The sequence below is a fragment of the Leucopleurus acutus genome, assembly GCF_964270905.1.
Source record: "Leucopleurus acutus genome assembly, chromosome: 10".
NCBI lineage: Eukaryota > Metazoa > Chordata > Mammalia > Artiodactyla > Delphinidae > Leucopleurus > Leucopleurus acutus.
In genome coordinates, this window is record NC_139153.1 from 67427201 (window position 1) to 67442230 (window position 15030).

The 15030-nt window shown below is 39.8% G+C and overlaps 1 protein-coding gene across 1 annotated transcript in view; it reads left to right on the forward strand.

Annotated features, from left to right (window-relative positions):
• Positions 1-15030, forward strand: part of KCTD20 (potassium channel tetramerization domain containing 20) — a 94890-nt gene that overhangs the window by 49262 nt on the left and 30598 nt on the right. The gene's annotated exons all lie outside the window — the stretch shown is intronic.

Below are 15030 nucleotides of genomic sequence, written 5' to 3' on the forward strand. Positions count from 1 at the left end.
ATAGATTAAAAAAAAATAATAAAAAACCTAGGGACTTCCCTGGTGGTGCAGTGGTTAAGAATCTGCCTGCCAATGCAGGGGACACGGGTTCGAGCCCTGGTCCAGAAAGATCCCACATGCTGCGGAGCAACTGGGCCCGTGCACCACAGCTACTGAGCCTGCTCTCTAGAGTCCGCAAGCCACAACTACTGAGCCTGTGAGCCACAACTACTGAAGCCTGTGTGCCTAGAGCCTATGCTTCGCAACAAGAGAAGCCACCACAATGAGAAGCCTGCGCACCACAACGAAGAGCAGCGCCTGCTCACCGCAACTAGAGAAAAGCCTGGGTACAGCAATGAAGATCCAATGCAGCCAATAAATAAATAAATTTATTAAAAAAAAAAAAACCTAGACAGGTGGGGAAGGTTGGTGATGGAATACATTCTTCGTCCTATTTTGGTGTATCTGTGCGTGCATGAGTTTCCTCCCCAGAATGATTCTTGTATTCCCTCTTTAATCCTCCATAAACACACAGTCCATCTCTACAGACACTAATGAAGGCTATTCTGTGCTCAATCCTCCCCCTTTTTTCTAATATTGAAGCGCCAATCCAATAATTTGAAGAATTGAAGATTTTCATTGTCTATTAGTGCACTTAATTATCTTATTCTAAAGGTTGGCCACAGAGTTTCACTTGCTATTTTACCTTGTAAATCTAAGCAGTTACCAGAAAGTAAAGGAATGGATGAGAGGTCAGACCATAAAAAACAACTAAAGAGGTAGCAGGATAGGTCTTCAGGAGCCTCAGATAAGTACTATCCAATAAAAATTTGTGAACCACATACGTAATGTTAAGTTTTCTAGTGGCTACATTAAAAAAGTGAAAAGTAACAGGTAAAATTAATTTTAATAATATACTTTATTTAACCAAATGTATCCCTAAATAAATCCCAATGTTAGCATTTCAACAGGTAGTCAATATAATTATTAATGAAATATTTTATATTCTCATTAATGTAAGTCTTCAAAATCTGGTATGTATTTTATACTTGCAGCACATCTCAATTCAGACTAGCCACATTTCTGGTGCTCAGTAGCTACATTTGGCCAGTGGCTACTGTACTGGACAGTAAATGCAATAAAGCGGTATTGCAGCTTTAGAGGAAGAAGCAAGAATTGAAAAGAAATGGCTTTTAGAGAAAGACAATAAGCAGCTATCTCAGCTAGAAAAACCAAGGTAGGGGAAATCATCAAGTAAAATTCTGATTCATCATTTTTCAAATGTACCACATTTTCCAGTGTAGAATGCTATTACAAATTTTGATTATTGTAATTTGGGCCAGATTAGGAGAGAGGGAGTTGTGGGATGAAGGGTAGTGTGTGCCTGGGCATTTTTAGTGCCTTAGGCTGCCTGACATTTTAATTATACTCATCAGGCAATCTTCTAACCTTAATTTGATTTCTCAAGTAAACTTTTCAATGGGAAAAGGATATCCTCTACAGCAAATGCATCAGAACCAGATCAGCCCTGGATAAAATTATTAAATTACTAAATGGGCAAAGTTGACAATCAAGATGTAGTTTCGGGGCAAGAGTCTTACTTGAAAGAGCTTGCTGACAGCCTTACCCATCAGCACATTGTGAAACTGTCATTTTGTACTGGGTGTTCACATGACATTGCTAGATAACTGAGAATAAAATATATAACCATGGTCTTTTTTTTATTAATTAATTTATTTTTAAATTTTGGCTGTGTTGGGTCTTCGTTGCTGTGCGCGGGCTTTCTCTAGTTGCAGCAAGTGAAGGCTACTCTTCGTTGCAGTGCGCGGGCTTCTCATTTCAGTGGCTTCTCTTGTTGCAGAGCACGGGCTCTAGGTGTGAAGGCTTCAGTAGTTGTGGCACGCAGGCTCAGTGGTTATGGCTTGAGGGCTGTAGAGTGCAGGCTCAGTTGTTGTGATGCACGGGCTTAGTTGCTCCGCGGCATGTGGGATCTTCCTGGACCAGGGCTCCAACCAGTGTCCCCTGCATTGGCAGGCGGATTCTTCACCACTGCACCACCAGGGAAGTCCCTAACTGTGGTCTTTTTTTTTAGAAATTGACATTTTAAAAAATAAATTTATTTATTTTATTTACTTATTTTTGCGCTGGGTCTTCGTTGTAGCACTCGGGCTTTTCATTGCAGTGGCTTGTTGCGGAGCACGGGCTCTAGGCGGACGGGGTTCAGTAGTTGTGGCACGTGGGCTCAGTAGTTGTGGCTTGTGGACTCTAGAGTGCAGGCTCAGTAGTTGTGGCACACGGGCTTAGTTGCTCCGCAGCATGTGGGATCTTCCCAAATCAGGGCTCGAACCTGTGTCCCCTGAATTGGCAGGTGGACTCCCAGCCACTGTGCCACCAGGGAAGTCCTTAACCATGGTCTTTTAATATAAACAATCGAGAATGTTGGACTTTATTTTCCCCAAATAGGTTTGTATTTTAATACAATTATTACCAAACAGTTCTACAGGATGTTATGAGATATTTATTGAAAAATAATCAATGCTAATTATACAGCCATCTTTCAGTATCCATGGAGGATTGATTCCAGGATCCCCCCTTGGATATCAAATCCACAGATGCTCAAGTACCTTATATAACATGGCACAGTATTTACATATAACCTATGCACATCCTCCCATATACTTTAAATCATCTCTAGACTACTTATAATACCTAATACAATGTAAATGCCATGTAAATAGTTATAAATATAATGTAAATGCTATGTAAATAGTTGACAGTCCACAGCAAATTCAAAGTGTTGCTTGTTGAAACTTTCTGGTATTTTTTTTTCCCGAATATTTTCCATCTACAATTGGTTGAATCCAAGGATGCAGAACCAGTGGATACAGAGAGCCAACTATATTTTTCATCTAAAATTTATTTTTAAATATATCTAAGAAAAACACTATGCTCTTTTATATAGTTGGTAGTATAACTGCCTTTAGAAAATGCTGTGCCTACCTGAAAACTTTAGGAAATCCCAGGATTCTCGAAAGCATAATAATGGGAGACACATGGAAGCCTAAGCAATCATTGAGCTGATATATGTTGTCTATTTAATAATCATTGGTTTATGTTATTAGGTATCTTATTTCAAAATATATTTATGATATTTTTCACTTAATAAAGTTGTTTTATCTACTTTGTTTGGAGGTTGTTCTAATATAACGTTTTAAATATATGTGAGTGAAGTTTTTATCATTTCTTGCAGCAACTAATTCATCTATGGATTCATATTTTGCTGTCTATGTGTGGTAAGCTGAATAATGGTTCCCCCAAAGATGCCCACATCCTAATTCCCAGAACCTGCGAATATTTTCCTTTACGTGGCAAAATGGACTTAGCATATGTGGTTAAATTAAGGCTGTTGAGAAGCAGAGATTATCCTGGGTTATCTGGGCCTGGCCTAGTCATATAGGTCTTTATAAGAGGGAGGCAGGAGAGTCAGAGTCAGAGAATGAGATGGAAGCAGAGGTCAGAGTAATCTGAGAAAGGGTCTATCATCAATTCTCGGCCTTTTGGCTAAGATCAAGTGTAGAAAGGGTCTATGAGCCAAGGAATGCAGGCAGCCTCTAGAAGCTAAAAAAGGCATGGAAACTGATTCTCTCCTAAAGCCTCCAGAAGGAATGCAGCCCTGCCAACTCATTTTAGACTTTCAACCTCCAGAACCATAAGATAATAAATTTGTGTTGTTTTAGGCCACTCAGTCTATGGTAATTTGAAACAGAAGGAATAGAAAACTTATAAAATATGTTATTTGAGCACAATATTGTATTATTGCCAGTACATGATAATTTAAAAAGTGTTCATTATAAAATAAATTTGCGAGATGGACAAGAGCCCATATTATAGTGTTTTCATATCAATAATTAGACAATTATAATAACTAGGATTGTTGAACTCTAAATAACTACTTATTGGTGGCAGCAATACATTAATTATTAAATTATTTAATTTATTTAACATTAATTTATAAATTAAGCTACAAATCTTTATAGCGAGCAATGTATGTTATCAACAATGAAAAACATATATGGACCCCCTACTGAATACCAGGCATTACCCTAGAAGCTAGCAGTTAACAGGACAGAAATGGTGCCTTGCCTTGTGGAGGTGACAGTCTAGCAGAGGAGATAGGCATATATACTAATTAGAGTCATGGCAGGTATTATGAGAATCTACCATGGGTAGTGTACCTAACCTAGTCTGGGTGGTCAGGAAGGATTTATCTATGAATGATGTTTAAACAGGGACCTAAAAGATGACTTGGAATTGGCCAGGAGGGAAGATGAGGGAGGGGAAAAGGTCTCAGAAAGCTGGGATGTAAAAGCCCAGCAGCAGTAAAGAATTCAAGGCATTTGAAGAACTAAAAATAAAAACAGTGAAGGCTTTTCAATTCAGGGTAGTTGAGATCTTCCCCACACCACTTCCCTCAAAAATAAGAAGGAGGGAAAAAAACCCAGAAACACAAATTTCATCTTTATTGAACTGGTAATCATCCCAAACTACAATGCATGAAAATGGAAAATGGATGGAGGGTGATAAAGGACTTAGCAGACCCAAGCAAGTTCACGTCTAAGTGGTGGGGAAGACAAAACCAAGGAGAAGCAAGGCAGGTCACCAGAAGGGACCCTGGAAAGACTCAGGAATTGGAAGCAGGTAAGACACAGGAGGAAATTAGAGGAGCGGAGATGGAAGGAGTGTAGTGTTGAAAAGAGAGATTTGTTTGAAAATGTGTTTAAGAAGTGGTCAGATCCCCAGGTCCCGACTCCACCTGATATAATCAGGCTACTACTTTTACCTGCATGTGAAACAAGAAATGCCACCTCTGGAGAAAGTAAGTCTGAGGAGTTCTAGATGTGGGGACATCGGCATACATCAGAGTGGGAGTGAGATGTCTTACTGAATAGAGAGGAATTAAGTCTGAATCTGAAAATGAGACACCCAGGCCTCTTCTCTTGCTCACATACAGAACTTCACAGCCAAGTTCTACTCTCAAGCAGAAAATAAAGTGTGCTTCTCAGGAAAAATTAACCATGCCAGAGAAAAGAGCCCTGACATTTAGGGGACCCATAGGAAAAGCCTACAGTGAATCCCTTCAATTGACAAAACTCAAACACACACTCGGAGCATCCAATCAGCTTTTAGGACTTTACTCTTAAAATATAAGTGGACAAAAATCATCAGATACTTCAACATAAAAAAATTTAAAACCTTCAACATGTGAGAATCAGGGGGGAGAGGAATCACAGGAAATAGAGACAATGCAAGGAGCATAAAAATACTTCAAAGAAAGCATAGTATCAGAAAAATATATCCATGGAACAAGAACAGGATGCTAAAAGAAGAAATAACCTAAGAGCAAGAAAGAGCAACTGGAAATAAAAATACTGTAATAATTAAAATTCAGTAAAAATTTATATACTGAAAGATAAAGACAAAGAAATCCTCAAAGTAGAATGGTCTTGGAAATTGTTACAGGTCTGAAGGAATCATGAGAACATTTTGCAAGCTAACTGATCTCTGTTTTACAATTGGTATTATAGGGAGATAAAATGGTGGGCAGATGGGGAGCACTACCATAGATTAAAAGAGGCTAAAGAAATAAAACAACCAAATGCGATATGTGAACTTTGGATCCTAGTTTTAAAAAAAAAAAAATGGCTATAAAAAAGTGTTCTAAGGTCCTTGCATTGTCCAAGGAGAGGTAAAAATATAAATTTAAATTTGTTATACTTAGAGAGTTATACTTTTTATATGATATAAAATTAGATATATGTGATTATTGGCCTCATTTCTTTACCCTGCATCCACATCTCTGCCATGGCTTCATGAGACTGGGGCAGGAGTGACAGTGTGCTAGTTTTAAACCTAGGCCCGAAGAAGCCTGATGTGTTTCTGCTTGCCCTTTCGCACCTCTGCCATCTCCATGGGAAGAGTTTTCCCTGGGTAACTGCTGCCCTTCAGACTGAGCATCAGAAAGAGTGCAAAACAAAAGACAGCAAAACATCAACAGGCTAGAATTAGATTCTTTTTTTACCCTGCCCTTCTCCCAGAGAAAGAGAATTAGCACTTCTTTATTCCACTCCCTATTTTCCAAATTTACTAAAGGAGCATAAATTAGTATCATTCTCAGAAAGAAAAAAGTTACTAAAGAAATGAAATCATGAATTCTTTTTGCAGAGTAATGCATATTTGTTTCTCCCAAGAAATGAATTTATCAGAGTGCCTTGCACACAGTGGATGGGCAATAAATATTTGTAGAATGAAAAAAGGAACTCCCTTAACTCACCTCTCCTGGCTTCTGCTGCGATTCTCTTTGTTCATAGCCTTTCTCTCCCTTCTAAGACTAGCTTCCTCCCTCTCCCACTCCCAGTTTCTCTCTCCCTTTCTGATTCTTCCTTCTCCTTCCCTACCTCTTTGTCATTCTCTCTTTTCCTTCTCCCTAACTCTAATTTTCTCCTCCTATACTTCTCTCCTTTCCTTTTTCCTTCCCCCTTTTTCCTTTTTAGTTTGATATTGCCTCCCCCTTTCCTTTTTCTCTCCTTTCCCCTTCTCCTTAATTGGGATTTCTCCTTCTTAGTTAGACATAATAAATAGTTATTTATTATGTTTATTGAAAGTGTATTATTTATAGAAATTTATCCTGTTTTTAGCATTTAAATAATTTTAAAATATAAAAATATATCTGTATGTGTACTTAATTTTTAGGAGCTATTTTAATAACACATTAAAAACTAAATTAAGTTGCTTTTTAATTATGTGTGACTCTCCTTTGACTTTTCAGTGCTTCAGTGGCTCTGGGTAGAAGAGTTTCACCACCCTTATTTTTATTTTTTTTTTAATTCTTTTTTTTTTCCTTTTTTGGCTGCATTGGGTCTTCATTGCTGTGCGCCATATTTCTGTAGTTGCGGCGAGCAGGGGCTACTCTTCATTGCGGCGTGCGGGCTTCTCACTGCGATGGCTTCTCTTGTTGCAGAGCACAGGCTCTAGGCAGCAGGCTTCAGTAGTTGCGGCTCGTGGGCTCTAGAGTGCAGGCTCAGTAGTTGTGGCGCACGGGCTTAGTTGCTTTGTGGCGCGTGGGATCTTCCCAGACCAGGGCTTGAACCCGTGTCCCCTGCATTGGCAGGTGGATTCTTAACTACTGTGCCACCAGGGAAGCCCCAACCACCCTTATTTTATACCTTTTCAAAAAAGGAAATGTTCGGGATTTCCCTGGCAGTCCAGTGGTTAGGACTCTGCACTCTCACTGCCGAGGGTCTGGGAACAAAAATCCTGCAAGCCACGCAGAGCGGCCCCCCAAAATAAACCTTAAAAAAAAAAAAGAAATGTCCTCCAGTGACCTTCAAATCTTCAAAAGTCTCCTTACTTGGAGAGACAATATTTTCACATGTAACCAAGGTCATCTTTCGGAACTTTTGGAGCCTAGGCCAAATTCCACTTCCTGATCCACCTTCCCATATATATTTCTCTCCAAGTAGAATCAGTTTACAATGAGCATTTTGGACAAACTTGAAAGAAAATAAGTCACAATCATGCGTTGGTCACTGATCCTCTTAAGACCTTAGATTCCTTCTCATCAAGTGAAAACCTTGGCACTGATGATTTCTAAGGCCCCTTTCACATTTGGCATTTCATGACTGAATCCTAAAGAATGGAATTTCTAAAAGGGAAACATGAGGCCCGAAGGGTGGGTTTTCTAAGGAATCCTAGAATTTCAAAGCTTGAAATTGCTCTCTTCAACCTTGTTTATATATTACCATCATGTGATTAAAAATCAAAGAGCAGCTAAGGAAGGACTCAGTAATTCCTAATAATTCCTTCCAGATCCAGCCTAGGAGTGTGTGTGTGTGTGTGTGTGTGTGTGTGTGTGTGTGTGTGTGTGTGTGTGTGTGTGTGTGTGTGTGTGTGTGTGTGTGTGTGTGTGTGTGTGTGTGTTTGCAACCTCTTAAGAATTAGAATCTATGAGGGTACTTACTGTACCGTTAAAAAAAAAAGCGCTAAGAGGGGCTTCCCTGGTGGCGCAGTGGTTGAGAGTCCGCCTGCCGATGCAGGGCACACGGGTTCGTGCCCCGTTCCGGGAGGATCCCACATGCCGTGGAGCGGCTGGGCCCGTGAGCCATGGCCGCTGAGCATGCGCGTCAGCCTGTGCTCCGCAACTGGAGAGGCCACAACAGTGAGAGGCCCGCGTACCGCAAAAAAAAAAAAAAAAAAAGCGCTAAGAAAAGGACATATTTGACAGAGAACCAAATGTCCCCTTAAGAAAAGATGTTAAATTCTCTTTAAAATAATAACTATTGTTGTCAATTATTATGAATAAAAGGAGGAAATGTTGAAAATATCTTGTCACTATAAAATATTTTTATTTTCATTCAAACTGCATCATAAATGCTAAGGAGGGCTTCCCTGGTGACGCAGTGGTTGAGAGTCCGCCTGCTGATGCGGGGGACGCGGGCTCGTGCCCTGGTCCGGGAAGATCCCACATGCTGTGGAGCGGCTGGGCCCGTGAGACATGGCCGCTGAGCTTGTGCGTCCGGAGCCTGTGCTCCACAACAGGAGAGGCCACAACAGTGACAGGCCCGCATACCGCAAAAAAAAAAAAAAAAGTCATAAATGCTAAGGAAACCTATATAGGAGCTATATATATATATATATATATATATATATATATATATGGGAGTATATATATATATATATATATATATATATATATAGGAGTATATATTGGAGTATAATTTTGGAGTATAATTGGAGTATAATTGCTCTACAATGTTGTGTTAGTTTCTGCTGTACAGTGAATTGAATCAGCTATATGTATACCTATACCTCCTCCCTCTTGGACCTCCCTCCCACCCCCGCCATCCCACCCATCTAGGTCATCACAGAGCACCAAGCTGAGCTTCCTGTGCTTTATAGCATGTTCCTGCTAGCTATCTATTTTACGCATGGTAGTGTATAAACCAGTATATTTTGATATACAAACAATTTACAATTGACATTAAGGAGGTCAATTTTATCTCACAAAAAAGTCTTTCGGTGTTCCTTTTAAAGATAATGTTGGTTTGGATGGAGTGTGTATATAACAATACTAATAGAGCCTTAAAATTTTCTAGTGCTTTGAGGTTATAAAATACTTTCGTATACACTTTGATTATGTTTTCTTCCTTCCACAACCTCATGGCAGAGGTAGGTCAGTTATCTTACAGACTGGGAAACCCAAGCTTATGGGTGACTTGCTCAGTTAGTAACTGGTGGAATGACCTCAAACTGAGGTCATCTGGCTCTTTTCCAATGTTTTGTTCTTTGTTTTTTCACCACGTCATACTGCCTTATGAATCTGATGCCACTTCATGTTTCTGTACTTCCTTTTCATGTACCTTGTACATTCACAAACATTGACTTATTTCCAGGTAGGCGTCACAACTCCAAATAAGCAAGGAGAACAGTTTGGGCTCCTTGTCGACAAGCAGAAGAAACCTTTCCGAATTTGCCTAGTTCCTATTATTTATCTTATTGTTTATCTGTTTGTTTTTCATTACAAAGTTTCTCAGAGAGCAAAGGTAAGGGGCCAGCACACATGCTTTGGTAAACAGATTTTGTCTTTTTTTCAGTTATTGAAAGTTTGGCGAAAGGAGGAAGTGTGATTTGAGCAAAGTAAAAGAACCTGGAGGTTTTATGTGTTGGCTCAGTGGGTGACTGGAATCTGTTTTGTGAGCCTAAATGTCACTGGTTCAAATCCTAGTTTGAAGAATGTATATTTTGGGGCTTGTCTTTTTGTTTGCTTTTTCAAATGCAGTTGTTGGGTTTTTTAAATATTTATTTATTTATTTATTTGGTTGTGCTGGGTCTTTTAGTTGTGGCAGGTGGGCTCCTTAGTTGTGGAATGCAAAAACTCTTAGTTGCAGCATGCATGTGGGATCTAGTTCCCCTACCAGGGATCCAACTCAGGCCCCCTGCATTAGGATTGCAGAGTCTTAACCACTGCACCACCAGGAAAGTCCCTCAAATGCAGTTTATTTAAAACACATGTAAGGGTAACAAAAAAAAAGAAAACTTCCCAGCATTCTCAGTATTGGGTTCAAGAATGAGACTTGTGGGGACTTCCCTGGTGGTCCAGTGGTTAAGAATCCACCTTCCAATGAAGGGGACGTGGGTTTGACCCCTGGTAGGGGAACTAAAATCCCACATGCTGCCGGGCAACTAAGCCCGCGGGCCTCAAATACTGAACCCTCTGAAGCCCACACACTGCAACAAAGAGGCTACGTGCCACAACGAAAGACCCCGCATGTCACAACTAAGACCTGACACAGCCAAATAAATAAATTTAAAAAGAAAAAGAATGAGACTTGTGTGTTCGTAAACAGGGGCACTGTGAGTGGTCAGAGCTGGTGCACCAGATTGGAAGGTCAGAGTCTGTTTGTAAACTGATAACAAGAGTAATGAGAGATGAACGTATCATCAGTTTACACACGGCCTCTGCCAAAGCCCGGGCTAACATGTACATTTTCTGACTCCCCATTCTGAACCCCACAGGACTTCTATTTACAGAGGTTTATTTGATTCTTGAATCTCAAGTTGAGCATTCTATTCTATGTACTTTTAAAAAGTCATAGAGGGACTTCCCTGGTGGCACAGTGGTTAAGAATCTGCCTGCCAATGCAGGGGACATGGGTTCGAGCCCTAGTCCGGGAAGATCCCACATGCCGTGGAGCAACTAAGCCCATGAGCCACAACTACTGAGCCTGTGCTCTAGAGCCCATGTGCCGCAACTACTGAAGCCCACGCGCCTAGAGCCCGTGCTCCGCAACAACTGAAGCCCACGCGCCTAGAGCCTGTGCTCCGCAACAAGAGAAGCCACTGCAATGAGAAGCCCGTGCACCGCAACCAAGAGTAGTCCCCACTCTCTGCAACTAGAGAAAGCCCACGCAGCAACGAAGACCCAATGCAGCCAAAAATAAATAAATAAATAATAAAATTAAAAAAAAAATTCATAGAATTCTGAGATGAATTGTCTTGGCGTGTGGGTGGGAAAGGAGGGAGTTCATGCCCCCAACAAAATCTCAATGGGAAATGTTAATAGATTACTCTCCTGACAGTTATTGGAATTTAACAATTAAGCTTCAAGAAATTGTTTTAGTATCCTTACCTTTCATCATTCCATTTTACCCCTTTTCTCTAACACTCAAAATACACTCTACTACCGACATGTCCATTACCTTCTAAAAAAAGGACAATATCTAAATAAAATTCCCCAATTATATTACAATGTGGAATATCTTTCAAAAGTTTTTTAAAGCATTTATTTTTCTTTTTAAAGTAATTTAACCTTAATATTGATATTTTCCCAGGAAACCAAATGGATACATTTGCAAATAGCTCAGTGTGAAGAAAATATATTTCAGCTCTTGGGTAGGACTGGCCTCTAGCTCCAAACTTTTTCTTTAAAAAAATTTTTTAGCACAAAAAAACCCACAGACACAGGAGACAACACAAAGAAAATGTTTGCCTTAATCACTTATTCTAAGGCAAACACCCTTGTAACTACCACCAGGTCAGAAACAACTTCCCTACCTACCCTTGGAAGCCCCTTCTGTAGTCACTTCCCAGTCACAACTGTTTCACCACCAACAACGGCAGCGAATAAGTAACCATTATCCTAACCTTTACAGTAAACATTTCACTTCCTTTCTCTTACATGGTTTTACCACCCAAATGTTCTCCCATAGACAGAATAGTTTCCTCCCTACACACATATATACACTTTTTAAAAACTTGAGATATCTTTTGTCTTTTTTTTTAACTTTACAATTTTTCTCCTGAAGAAAAGAGGCCTTTTGACCTGTAGAGTCTCCCGCAGTCAGGACTTTGCAGATTGCGTGATCACGGTGCAGTTCAACATGTCCCTCTGTTCGCTGTTTCCTACGAATTGGCAGCTGGATCTCAAGCCTAGACCCGATTTAGGTTCGATCCCTGTAGCAGCATTTTAGGTGGTAGTGTGGTCTTCCCTCAGGAGGCACATAATGTCTAGTTATCTCTCTTTTTATGATCTTAGGAGCTGTTGATGCATAATGCCTATATCTATTAATTCACAGGGGTTTGCAAAAGTGCGATATTCTATCATTTCTTTTTTACTTAATAGTGGAATATTTTGATGTAGATTCTCTTCCCCTTATCTCCTATTTGGTTACCCAAATAACCAAACTTAACATTTTTAAGTTCCCTTAGAGGAGAGATCCTGCAATCATCATCTATGTAACTCTCTTGGGGTCCTACACCTTTGGACTGTGGCTATATGTTTGTTGAATTTGCAGATGAAACAATCCCCATAAATGAGACTAAAAGGCATAGTGAAGTTTTATGTAAAGCAGATGTACATTAATAAAGATTTAGTAGAAAATTCCAGCCACTAGAAACTTAAAATTCTTGCTTCTCTGGTTGATTATGCACTCAAGGTCCAGTCTGTTTCCTGCTGGTCATAAAGCTTTGTGACTTTCATGAAGAGATTGTTGATGAAGGTGAACTGATGAAAGTGAAGTGAAAAAGATTCTTGTGAATCTACTTTGGGTCAATATACGGAGTTCTGGCCCCCCTCTAAAAAGTCAAAAATTAAATAATTTACATCTGTATTTATATTTCATCTATATTTGAGCACAATTTTGGACTTCCAAACAAAAGTGATTATTCTTTCAAAAAGTCTCATTTGGTATGTCTGCAGTGATCTAGAGATTATACAACCTAAAGCATTTAAAAAATTGTTTTTGCAAATGTAATTATTTTGAGAGAGTTCAAAAATCTTGGGATTTTGGGGTTGTTTTTATATTTACTACATATGAAGTAGTACGCAGAAAGGATAATTCATTTTTTATATGATAATGATAATAGCTATTACTTTTAAAATATTTTCATTCTAAGTCAACCTTAAATTAGTTGGTTTGTGTTAACAGTTGATGACATTTAAGGTGCCACCTGGAAGTGCTCAGTTCACCTGGAAGCAATTAGGTGGAGCTGGCGGGCAAGAACTTTGGGGTCAGTTGGTCTGAGTTCTCAGCCCACCAGAACCACTTAGTAGTTTAATGACCTTAGTTACTTTACTTGTTTATGTCTTGTTTTCCTCATTTGTGAATCTGAGTAGTAAAATCTATCTCCCAGGTGTCAACCAAAAAATAATGCAGGAGGCTGCAGATAAGAAAAGTTTATTTGGGGTCTTAAGAATTGCAGCTGGGGAGACACAGATTTGGGTAACCCTAAAGGAGTGTTCCTGGGAAGAAAAAGAATCAGGGGCTTACAAAGACAAAAAGCCACGAGGTTGTTAAAAGTTGCCTTGCGAGAATTGTGATTGACTCCGACTCAAGTCATACAATATTTGTCCTTAAGGAATCATGAGGTTTTTTTTTGTTTTTGGCGGTACGCGGACCCCTCACTGTTTTGGCCTTTCCCGTTGCAGAGCACAGGCTCCAGACGCGCAGGCTCAACGGCCATGGCTCACGGGCCCAGCGGGATCCTCCCGGACCAGGGCACGAACCCGTGTCCCCTGCATTGGCAGGCAGACTCTCAACCACTGCGCCACCAGGGCAAGCCCCCAACTTCATTTTGATTTTCCTTTCACACAGGGCTGTTGAGAAATTTAAGTCACGTGAAATATTGGGAAAAGTGCTTTGTAATATTTACTGGTAGTAGATGTTATATTTAAGGAACTTAAATAACACAGTTAATCAAATAAACTGAATTGGCCATTATGACAATTGAAAATTTCAGGCCTCCCAATTTGACATTAGAGAGGTTTCAGCTCCAGGGACTTCCCTGGTGGTTTGGTGGGTAAGACTCCACACTCCCAATGCAGGGGGCCCAAGTTTGATCCCTGGTTAGGGAATTAGATCCTACATGCATGCTGCAACTAAGAGTTTGCATGCTACAACACGTATGATCATCATCCCACATGCCACAGCTAAGACCTGGCACAGACAAAATAAATAAATATTTTAAAAAATAATAATAAAGAAAGGTTTCAGCTCCAGATACATCTGAGAGATTCAGATTTTGGAGATGCATTAAATTAGAAATAAAATGGTAAAAATCAGCATACACCTCTGCTTTCTGTGACTCTACATTTTTCATACTCCATCTGCTTGATGTCTACCCAAAAAAAGTACCAGGACTGATATGCTATTCATTATATGAGATTAGAGACAAGAATAGAACCATTTAGTCTTAACGACTGATTAAAAGACACAGTAGTTAGCCTAATTCTCCAACGTTGGGGCCAGATTTTTATATATTACAAATCTGCAGAGAGAAACCCTTCCAGAAAGGAAGAATTTGTTTCAAGAACTGTCTTGCATGAACATCAGAAAAGTTTTTTCTTCCTTTTGACTCAGAGGACGTAACGTTGTACTTTATAGAAATGGAAATAAAGGCATTAGTTTGAATAATTATATTACTTTGGTTGTAAAGTTTGGATCCTATAACACATTCAAATTGGTTTATATTTAGTTTTACTATTGAACACTGTGACAGAGACGATGCTGTGTTCATCAAATCTTTTTTCTTGTTCATTTTCCCTCAGCACACAGGAAGTTATACCTCCTAGCCTTCTTAGAGTCAAGTCAGGTTTGGCCGGGTGACTAGTTCAGGCCAATGAAACATCAGCAGAAATGAAAGGTCCACATCCGGAAGAGGCAAAGAAAAGCCCTTGCAGGATTCTCCAGTCTAGCTCTTCTGGCATCCCTGATGTGAAACCTCGTGTTGGGTTGGCAGAGCCAGAAATGGAAGCAGCTGGGAATGCTGTGTCACCACGTGAAGGTGAGCTGCCCTGTAGAGTCACCTGACCTATTAGTGACCTACAGGTGACTAGTGCAGCACCTAGCCCATCCTGATTCAAACACAGTACTGGATGTTTTAGTCATTGTAAGTGAAGTGAAAGAATAGAAATGGGGACTGATCCTCTACACCTCTAAGATAAAATTACAATGAACAAATTTATAGCTTCAGTTTTTTAAAGTTGTTGCCCTTAAT